Raw genomic sequence first — 11,083 nt, forward strand, 5'->3', positions numbered from 1 at the left:
CTACACCTGCCCCCTGCGCAATGGAATTCATCACAATGATCATCCGTCTCCTCTGATGAGTTTTTGGCCCTGTGCCACTCACTTTGTAAAAGACTATAAAATCACACCCCAAACTTACCTTCTTTTGAGATCTCCCCAACGGACAGAAGACTCTGCGTTGTTGGACAGCTGAGTGGACTTCGACATTGGTAGCTATAATCCCCTTACTCTCTTTTCCTTATGCTTTGCTTTCTCCTCTTTTCCCTCTATCGCATATGATAGTGCTGATGAGCACTCAATAAAGTGTGTTTTGCTGTTTAAGTCTCTGGTTTGCTGATAATCTTTTGTATTCTAAGACCGACTAAAAGAACCACATCATGAACTCCACCTTGCGGATTGTGACACCCTCTCTGTGAGATCACAACAGTGACAGCCCCAGTGTTTGCCTCTCTGCGACACCACAGCAGTGACAGCACCAGTGCTCCCCTCTCTGTGACACCACAGCAGTGACAGCCCCAATTTCCTCCTCTCTGTGACACCTGTCATGCTTTTAAACCATTAGTTAAAAAACCACAGTAAAACTTACTCATTTCTTGCTGGGAGATGGGGATTATGAGAAGAGCAAAAGAAGCTTAAAACTTACAAGGAATAGACTAAGTTTTATTAAGCAAACTACAAGGAGAAGAAACCAGAAGAAAACTTCCAGAAACCCTTTTTCCCCATCACCAAACCATTCCCATGTTTAATTGATAACATAGTGAAAAAAAATACCTGGTGGTTAAAACAGTCCTAACTTTGCTATAGTCTTTTCACCAGCCTTTATAGAGAAACAGTAGTTCTCTTTTGTCAGTCTATGGAGTTTTTCACAAGAAATCCATTTTCGCATGCCTTCCTATTGCTCTGATGCCAGTCGCCCAGAAAACTCTGCCATCAGTCCTTTCCTCCCATTTCACACCACTCTGAGGTGTGTTACTGGGCCATGATTCAAGGGGTGACATTTGAAGGATGAGTTCTTCAAAAGCAAAAGTTCTCTTCATTTGTCTCTGTGATCATCTCTGGAAACAGAAATATTTTCTTTGTCTCTTAAGAGCCACAGATCTTCAACAACTCTCTCTTCTCCTTTTCTCTTCCATCATCTCACAGGATTACAACTATGCAAAGTGTTGCATAATTTGCCCTGGAGAGAGTTTTTCTCTAATTCAATGACATTTGAAGACAGGTGTAGTCTACCATACTTCTGGCATTAGTCTCCTACTCTGTCCTTTTCTCTCACCCAAGGGGAGGATCGAGGTCTGCAGGTCTCATCTGTGCACAGAAAGAGTTAATATCTCACCCAGACCTGCAGATGGTCATGATGGTTTCTGCTGGGCAGTTGCTGAAGCAGTCACAGTGATGGATTTCAGGCTGCCCTGGGGCTGTGCCAAGATCTCAGGGGGCCTAGCCAGAACAGTCATGGCCGTTCTGGCCTCATGGCTGGTCCCAGGCCCTGCTTCCTTCAATTTCAGCTGCGGGCTGATGGCTTCCCCTCCCTGTGCCCGGCAGCCGCTGGGGCCACGCGGGCCGTGATGAAGGGGCCTGGCCCAGCCCAGAGTCACTCCCAGGGCCTGGCGGAGCCCGGCTCGGTGCAGGCCAGGGGGGAGCAGGGCTGGCCTGACCAGCACCCAGTTAACTCTTCACAGCTGGAAACAACAGAGAGCTTTCCTGGGCTTGCCTGCCTTTAAAATGTGGATTTCACAGAGGAGGATACAGCTTCTAAATTATTTAATAGCTTGACAATTCTCAGAGCCAGCCAGCTATTGGTTTTGCTAAGCACAGAGGAAGATCTTAGCAGCTCCCTCCTAGAAAAATCATTTCTGTGGGTGACTTCTTCCCTCTTCAACAAATATCAACTAATACAAAACCAGCACAGACAATCAGGCTGAAACAGGAAGGAATTTTGAAGCAATTGTTTTAAAGCAAAATCAATTATTAAACAGAGACTGATGTCACTCCCCCACACCACTGGAGAGGGACAGTGACTCTGCCACCTTCCTGTGGATGCGGAGGAGCCTGCTGAGCCCGGGATCCTGGCTCCCTCCTGGAAGCAAGACACCTTGTACTCAGAGAGACACAATGCGTCACTCCCAGAGGCCTTTGAGTTAGATATGTTAAACTGTTGTGTCCCATTGGTGTTCCCCCCTGCTGTCCCACCCTGATACATGTATCTCGGGCTCCCCCCGCCCCTCTCCTTCCCCATAAATACCCCGGGTTCTTCCCTGTTCGGTAGATTTGCTGTTACTGGCACCCTTCGCCAAAGCTCTGCCTGAATAAAAGGTTTTGCCTCGGTGGAACGCTGGACCAGCATTCTCGTCCCTGCTTCCTGTGTTGTTTGCCGCCGCCGCCGCTGAGCCGAGCCAAGCCGAGCTGAGCTGAAATCACTATACTATTACTGAGCTGAGCTGGAATCACTCGACTGCTCGAAGCCACACACGCACTTCGGGCCAGCCCTTCTCAGGGCTATTTCTTTAGAGAAGTCGCAGTGGTCCGGGCTTTCCGCCGCGGCAAGTGGTGTCCCAAACGCGGGGCCTTCGAAGGAGCCCTGGAGAAGCGTCCGCCCGCAGTTTTAGCTGCGAGGCGAGTCGCTGTTTGAGCCGCCTCGCCTCGAGGAAGCTTGCTTGCGTTCTAGCAAGAAGCGATCCAAGAGGCTGAGACCGGGACCATCTGGGGCAAGGAAAGCCCCTGAGGACCGGCTGCCCAGGTGACCACCTACCCAGCAGCTTTTTTTTCGCCCGCCGGTGTCTGCCGAAGAGAAATTGTAAGTGTATCCCGTGAAAGGTTTTTTCGGGCTTTTTTTTTTTTTTCTTTTCTTTGCCGTTTTTACTGCTGGGTGGGGAGTGAAAAAGGATGGGGAACCAGCCCTCCATTTCGAGGCTGACCCCACCTGAGAGGGACTTTCATATCCAAGTTGTAAATACCCTAAAAGCGGGAAATTTTAAGTTTTATAAAGGGGATTTAAAAAGATTTATTCATTGGGTTTTAAAACATTTTAAGATTAATTCGGACTCTGCAAAATCAGGAATTTTTTGGGATAAAGTGGGAAGAAAGTTATGTACAGGTCAACCTAAAGGGGATTTTTCTGTTGCAAAATTTTTCCCTGTGTTTCAAAATATTATTTTCTCATTGGAAAAAGAGGGAAAAAAAGAAGAGGAAGTTTTGGGTCCCCAGTTAAACCCCCCAACCCCGTCAGCCCCTCCAGGTGTCCCTGAACCCCTTTCCCTATCTGAGAGCCAGTTGGGGGGTGGACATTGCCCCCAGGCACAGAGCTGCTGCCGTCTCTCTGATGCCCCTCAACCGCCTCTCTACCCGTGCCAGGGCAGCAGTGGCCATGCTGCTCTGGGCCTTTCCTCTACCCTCTCTCCCATGCCCTCACACCTGGTTGTGTCCCCCCCAGTTCCTAGCGTTAGCACAGCAGGCGCTGGCCACGTGGCCAGCCACGCCATTTTGTCCCAGTCCCACCCCGTTTTTCCTGCCTTCACCCCTTCTCTTCCGGCCGCGTCCTGCTGCCCCTCCCCCCCACTGTGTCGTTGGGTGTAACCGCGTCGGGCCCTGCCCCATCCATCGGGAAACCCCTCCACGTCGCAGGCCCTGCTCCTGTCCCATTGTGCGAGGGCCCCGTCCCCAGCGGCGGGCCTGCACCAGGGATCCTGTGCCCCGGAGGTCGGGACGGCTCCGGCTGGAGCGGGGCCGCCCCAGCTTCCCCACGCAGCCACAAAAAGGCCAGCTCTAGACAGCCGAGCCGGCCCGGTGCTGATACCAAGCGCGCCCTGTATCCAGTAAGAGATGAGAGCAGTGAATCTTCTTATTCAGACTCTGAGTATGAAGACCCCTGGACTGAGGTGCAGAGGGAAGCCACACGAGCGGGGAACTCAGCTCTGTCAAGGAAAACACTTGCCTATCCTGTAATAATGAGGAGAGACAGGACAGGGGCACAGGTTGCTGCATGGGAATCCCTTCATTGTAGGCAATTGCAGGAGCTTTGTAAAGCTGCCGAGGAACATGGCAGGGGTTCACATTTTTTTAAACACTTGCTAGAAGCCTCCTTCTCTGCCCACGTCATGATTCCCCATGACATCAAGAATATTATGAACTGCCTTCTCTCTCCGGCAGAATACATGTTGTGGGAGAGGCAGTGGAAAAAACATTTAAAGCAGTTATCAGATGTTTATGCAAGAGGTGCTAACAGACCTAATTTTACTTTAGAGCACTTAGCAGGAGAAGGAGACTTCCAAAAGCCCCGAGATCAGGCCCGAGACCTGCCTGAAGCAGCTTTACAGGATATAGCTAATGTTGCTAAGATATCTCTTTTTACCACCCCTGATGATAAAGAGCCAGCACAGTGCTTCACCAATATTAAGCAAGGAGCAACTGAGTCTTTTATTAAATATATTGATAAGTTAAAAGTAGCCATTGAAAAGCAGATAGAGAGCCCTCAGGCGCAAAAGGAATTATTAGTAAAAATAGCAATATCCAATGCTAATTAGGAGTGCAAACCAGTTTTGCGAGCCCTCCCTCTGGACCCAGAACCAACCATAGATCGGATGGTTGAAGCTTGCACCAAACACTCCTCTGCCTCAAGTGAGAATACAGTGGCACTTGCAGTGGCTAAAGGAGTGGCAGAGGCGATATCTGGAGCTTATGCTGCAGACCCCAATAGAAATTGTTGTTTTAATTGTGGTGAGCCTGGACATTTTTTCAAAGACTGTCCAGAGAGACATTCTATACAACCTCCAGCCCACCAACGGTTCCTCAGACAGAACTGGCGTTCGGGAAACTCCAGGCAGAGCGCGGAATGGCCCCGCGCTTCGACATCAAATCAAATGCCGCACCGCTCCACCCCTCCTGCCAAACCCACCACCCTGCCTCCACGGGGACCCCAATATCAAACCCAGCAGGTGGAGCGCTTCAGATGGGAACCCTGCGTCAACTGGTAGCTAGACACTCTTTACATATGAAGAGTGAGTGTATTTACAAAGTCCCCACAGGGAAACGTGGACCACCAGGCGGTCCCTCTAACATCTTAATACTTGGGGATCCAACCAACTCTCCAGGGCAAATTCATACCATTCCTGAGGTCCAGACTATATACCCTGGAGATGAAATTTCCATCTCTCTGACCTGCATAGACCCTCCTTATTATTTAAAGGAACAGACTCCTGTGTCACAGGCCTTTTTACTTCCTAGTGACTGCCCAGATCATGTTCCCCTCAACCCCAGCGCTATGTGGACTCAGGTTGTGGGCTCCTGCAAACCCATCGTGGTCTGCAGCCTATTTTGTTATGGGGAAAGGATTCAGCGCCCAGGAATGCTAGACACCGGAGCAGATGTTACCATCATCGCCCGCTCCGAGTGGCCAGACAATTGGGAATTACAACCTGTAGCAGGCACGATTTCAGGAATTGGAGGGATGATAGCTTCCATGAGGAGCAAACGGAATATTGTTATCGAAGGACCTGAGGGACAAATGGCAACCATCAGGCCATTTGTGGTGAGAGCACCAATCACCCTCTGGGGATGGGATCTCCTGTCCCAATGGGGACCTTCTCTGTGGATTCCCAGCAGGGATTTTTAGTTGGGGTCACTGAGAAGCGCGTGACACCTACCTTCCCCCAACTCACCTGGAAACAGCACCATCCAGTGTGGGTTAATCAGTGGCCCCTATCTGAGACCAAACTGCGCGCACTGGAAGCCCTTGTGGAAGAGCAGCTTGCCAAGGGCCACATCACTGAGTCCAATAGCCCTTGGAACTCCCCTGTCTTTGTCCTACGCAAACCAGGCAAGGACAGGTGGAGACTCCTTCAGGACCTCCGGAAGATCAGTGATGTCATTGAGGACATGGGACCCCTCCAGCCTGGCATGCCCTCCCCTTCAATGCTCCCCCGGGATTGGAAGCTGGCTGTCATTGACATCAAGGACTGTTTTTTCAACATACCCCTCCACCCTCGAGACGCCCCCAGATTTGCATTCTCGGTTCCCTCTCCAAACAGACAAGCACCTTTAAAAAGATACCATTGGCTGGTCCTTCCTCAGGGTATGAAAAATTCTCCTACCATCTGCCAATGGTACGTGGCCCACATTCTGTCACCTGTGAGGACCCTGTTCCCAGATGCTGTCATCCTCCACTACATGGATGACATCCTGGTTTGTGCTGCTGACAATGACTATCTGCACCAGACTTTACAAAAAACTATCCAGACAATTGAGGACGCTGGATTTGAGATCCGTGAAGACAAGATCCAGCACACCTGCCCTTGGACCTACCTAGGACTCCAGATTCGCTAGCGGACCATCGTGCCCCAGCAGCTGACCATCAAAGACGACCCCAAAACCCTGCAGGACCTACACCAGCTCTGCGGGTCCATCAACTGGATACGTCCTCTGCTTGGGGTAACAACAGAAGTCCTTGCACCCCTCTTCAACCTGCTCCGTGGCAGTGAGGCCCTCGACTCACCCCGCTCCCTCACGCCAGAGGCCCGGGAATCCATCACCAAGGTCCAGGAGGCCCTGTCTTCACGGCAAGCCCACCGGTATGAGCCCAGCCTGCCCTTCCAGCTGGTTATCCTGGCTAAGACCCCACGCTTACATGCGCTCATTTTTCAATGGGACATGGCATTAAAGGATCCACTCCTTATCCTAGAGTGGATCTTTACACATAATCAGCCCACTAAGACTATTACCACCCCACAGGAAATCATGGCTGAACTCATTAAAAGAGCTAGAGTCCGTCTCCGTACTCTTGCAGCCTGTGAGTTCACCTGCATCTTCCTTCCATTGGCAACTGGAAGTTTGGAGCCTTTGCTCCAAACCAGTGAGAGCCTTCAGTTTGCTCTCGATAGCTATTCAGGCCAAATTTCTATACACCCACCTGGCCACAGACTTTTCAAAACCACATTTAATTTAGTCCCCAAATCATTGCAGAGCAAAACACCGCTCCAGGCCCTGACAGTTTTCACAGATGGCTCAGGGAAATCCCACAAGTCAGTCATGACTTGGAAAGACCCTAAGACACAGAAATGGGAGTCTGATGTCCAAGTAGTCGAGGGATCACCACAGATTGCTGAGTTAGCAGCTGTTGTCAGAGCTTTTGAGAAATTCCAAGAACCTTTCAATCTGGTGACTGATTCGGCTTATGTAGCTGGAATAGCTATGAGAGCAGAACATGCATTTCTAAAAGAGGTCTCTAACCCAAATTTATACAAATTGCTTTCTGAATTAGTGTATCTTATCTCTCACAGAAAGCAACCTTACTATGTCATGCATGTGAGAGCGCACACAGACCTCCCAGGTGCCATTGCCGAAGGAAACAGGAAGGCAGACGCCTTAGCCATGCCTGCTGAGGCAGCCAATGTCCCTGACATTTTCGCACAAGCGAAATTGTCCCACCAGTTCTTCGACCAGAATGTGCCTGCACTGATGAGAATGTTCAGACTACCCAGAGACCAGGCTAGAGCAATAGTTGCCACCTGTCCCAATTGTCAATCTTTCCAAATACCGGTCGTTAACTCCGGGGTTAACCCCCGAGGACTGAACAGCTGCCAGATATGGCAAACTGATGTCACTCATGTCCCATCCTTTGGGAGAGTCAAATACGTACATGTGTCAGTAGACACCTTCTCTGGTGCAGTGTTTGCCTCAGCCCATGCAGGAGAAAATGCCAAGCACACCATCCGACATCTTCTCCTTGCTTTTGCTACCCTGGGAGTCCCACAACAAATTAAAACAGACAGTGGACCTGCTTACACCTCTCACAAATTAAGAGACTTTTTCAATGAGTGGGGGGTGAAACACACCACGGGCATTCCTCATTCTCCTGCAGGGCAATCAATAGTAGAGAGAACCCACCAAAACCTAAAAAGAGTCCTTGATCACCAGCGGGGAGGAACAGAGATAATTCCTCCCATTGAGAGGCTCTGTAAGGCTCTATATGTCATGAACTTTCTAAATTGCTCGCCTACAGAGCCTGACCCCCCTGTAATACGGCACTTCTCTAACTCAACTCATGCCAGACTCACAGAGAAGCCACCAGTGCTGATCAAAGATCCTGAATCACAACTGACATCAGGACCTTTCCCACTGATTACCTGGGGGAGAGGGTACGCGTGTGTGTCCACACCATCAGGACCTAAGTGGCTCCCAGGGAAAAATGTAAAACCTTATTTAGGCCCTACAAACTCTGCACCAGATTCAGAACTTTCAAAGTCCCCTGAGACCCACACAAGTCCAGAAAAACAGCAGCCCATTGCAGCCTGGAAGCGGAGATGTCGTCAGAGTCCACCGAACCGACCTGCCACCAGACCAACAACCAGACAGAGGCCAAACCGTCCTGCTACCAGGGCTGCAACAAGACGACTGCCAATGTCACGCCTGACACCGTGACAGTACACAAGTCTTCTTAACTCCCTCCCCCTTCCCCTTGCCCTCGTTGCCTAGCCCAAATTGCCAGCTTGCACCAAAATGCACCTCTGTGCTGCTGCTACTGTCGGGTCATGTGTCCCCAACACACAGAATAACCTTGCTTATAATTGTTTGGGGTTTGTTTGGTTTTTTTTTGTTTTTGTTTTTTTGTTTTTTTAAGAGCGGGGAGACGGGAGAGGAAAGGGAAAAAGAAAATAGCTCCCCCTCCCCCCTCCAAAAATCAGAGCTAATCTTTTATGTCCTGTTGTAGAAAATAGAGTGCAAAACCATCCTTGAGTTCCTGACGTTCCTGATTATCTGGATGCTCCTGAAAACATCAGCTGTCGATGCCTGGCTAGTAGCACAGCCCCAGGAGAACGTGTGGATCACCCTCACAAAAACGCTCCAACAAGAACACATGTGCTTGTCCATGAGCAGTGCCACCAATCCCCGATCATCCTGCCTGCCCATGGACATGGCTGCGAGGAATCTAACAGACTGTGCTGCTTTGACCTCTCCAGCCCCAGTGAAGGCATCCACGCCCGCATCCAGAGACCCCAACACGTGGTCCAAGAACTCCAGACTGAAAAGGAGCCCCAGTGGCTTGAGGATGTTTTTAAGAGCTAAGGGCTCAAAGGATGGGTTGCCTCCCTCCTCAAAAACGTTTTTGAGTTTTTCCTAATTGTTATTATCTTCCCAAGTATGTTTTCATGTCTTAAGAATCTATTAGCTAACTCTCTAGGAGATGCCTTTTTAACAAGTAAAGAAGGGGGAGTTGTGGATGCGGAGGAGCCTGCTGAGCCCGAGATCCTGGCTCCCCCCTGGAAGCAAGACACCTTGTACTCAGAGAGACACAATGCGTCACTCCCAGAGGCCTTTGAGTTAGATATGTTAAACTGTTGTGTCCCATTGGTGTTCCCCCCTGCTGTCCCACCCTGATACATGTATCTCAGGCTCCCCCCCGCCCCTCTCCTTCCCCATAAATACCCCGGGTTCTTCCCTGTTCGGTAGATTTGCTGTTACTGGCACCCTTCGCCAAAGCTCTGCCTGAATAAAAGGTTTTGCCTCGGTGGAACGCTGGACCAGCATTCTCGTCCCTGCTTCCTGTGTTGTTTGCCGCCGCCGCCGCTGAGCCGAGCCAAGCCGAGCTGAGCTGAAATCACTATACTATTACTGAGCTGAGCTGGAATCACTCGACTGCTCGAAGCCACACACGCACTTCGGGCCAGCCCTTCTCAGGGCTATTTCTTTAGAGAAGTTGCGGTGCTCTGGGCTTTCCGCCGCCGCCGCGGCACCTTCCCCCTGGCCAGCCCATTCCAATTCCCAATCAGCCTTTCTGGGAAGAACTCCTTCCTATTGTCCAGCCTAAACCTGCCCTGGTGCAGCTTAAGGCTGTGTCTCCTTGTCCTGCCCTCCAGCAGATCCCCACTCACAGCCAGCTTGGTGTCATCTGCAATTTGTGAGTGCTGGACTCGACCCCCTCAGCCAGACCCTCAGTGAAGATATTAAACAGGAGTGGGCCCAGCACAGATCCCTGGGGACACCACCAGGGACTGGACACCAGCTGGAGGCAGCACCATCCCCACCACTCTCTGGGCCCGGCCTCCAGCCAGTTCTGCAGCCAGCAAAGAGTGCTCCTGTCCAAGCCGTGGGCTGCAGCTTTTCCAGGGAATGCTGTGGCTCTCCGTGTCCAAGGCCTTGCTGAAGTCCAGCTCGACACATCCAGAGCCTTTCCCGCAGCCACCAGGCGGGTCAGCTGGTTATAAAAGGAGATCAGGTTGGTCAGGCAGGACATGCCCCTCCTAAAGCCACGCTGGCTGAGTCTGACCCCTGGGCCATGCTGGAGGTGCCGTGTGATGGCACTCAAGGGGGTCTGTTCCAAAACCTCACCAGGCACCGAGCTCAGGCTGACAGGCCTGGAGTTCCCCAGAGCCTCCTGTTAGCGTTCAGGAACACACATAACCACAAATGGTTATATGAAGGTGCTTTATTTAAAGAGCTCTGGGTGTCAGGGGTACACATACCCAAATCTGACCCGACTTGGGTTTTCGAGTTGAACATATTTTATACTCTATCGTTATGCAACTTACATATTAATTATTAAACTTACATTGTTCTATTGTATACATTGTTTTTACCCAAGCATGAATTTCTCGTGATCCCCCTTAGCCCCCTAACATGGTTCCCCATGTTCTCTAAACAATAATTATATCTAATCACATCTAACAATTGTATCATTTATCATATACTGACTACACAAGTGCAGCTTGACCTGGTCTTTAGCAAGCACAAGGCCTAACATTTCCAGGGCCTGCTTTTCCCAGGGCTTTCCAAACCTAACCTCTTTCTAAGTCCCCGAATTTTCTAAGATTTTAAGGCCTTTTACTATCATTTCCCCCCTTTGAAAGCATTTTCACTTCACTATAAGTGCAAATGTTTTCACTTGATACAGTCCTTTGTTTCTGAGTTTATACTTGATGTTCTTCAAATCCTCGATTGATGTAAACGTTGTCCTGGATATTGTCACGAAATGGAGAACTAGAGGATGGTGAGTGTAGATCTCGCGTCAGTGCCTTTATTATCTTCTGGTTCCAGGACATTTTCTTCTGTATTTCTCTTTTTAAGATGCTGTAAACTAACCAGATTGCTAAAAATACAATTAGTAAAATTATCA

General features: G+C 50.1%; 1 long non-coding RNA gene across 1 annotated transcript; it reads left to right on the plus strand.

Moving 5' to 3' along the window:
* The first annotated feature begins 3,541 nt into the window (after positions 1-3,541).
* LOC147645194 (uncharacterized) lies at positions 3,542-9,497 on the plus strand. The gene is made up of 2 exons (XR_015282439.1): positions 3,542-6,542; positions 8,681-9,497. It is a non-coding gene; the product is annotated as an uncharacterized LOC147645194 (long non-coding RNA).
* Positions 9,498-11,083: the final 1,586 nt, after the last annotated feature.

The sequence above is a fragment of the Cyanistes caeruleus genome, unplaced genomic scaffold (assembly GCF_971803275.1).
Source record: "Cyanistes caeruleus unplaced genomic scaffold, bCyaCae1.hap1.1 HAP1_SUPER_29, whole genome shotgun sequence".
NCBI lineage: Eukaryota > Metazoa > Chordata > Aves > Passeriformes > Paridae > Cyanistes > Cyanistes caeruleus.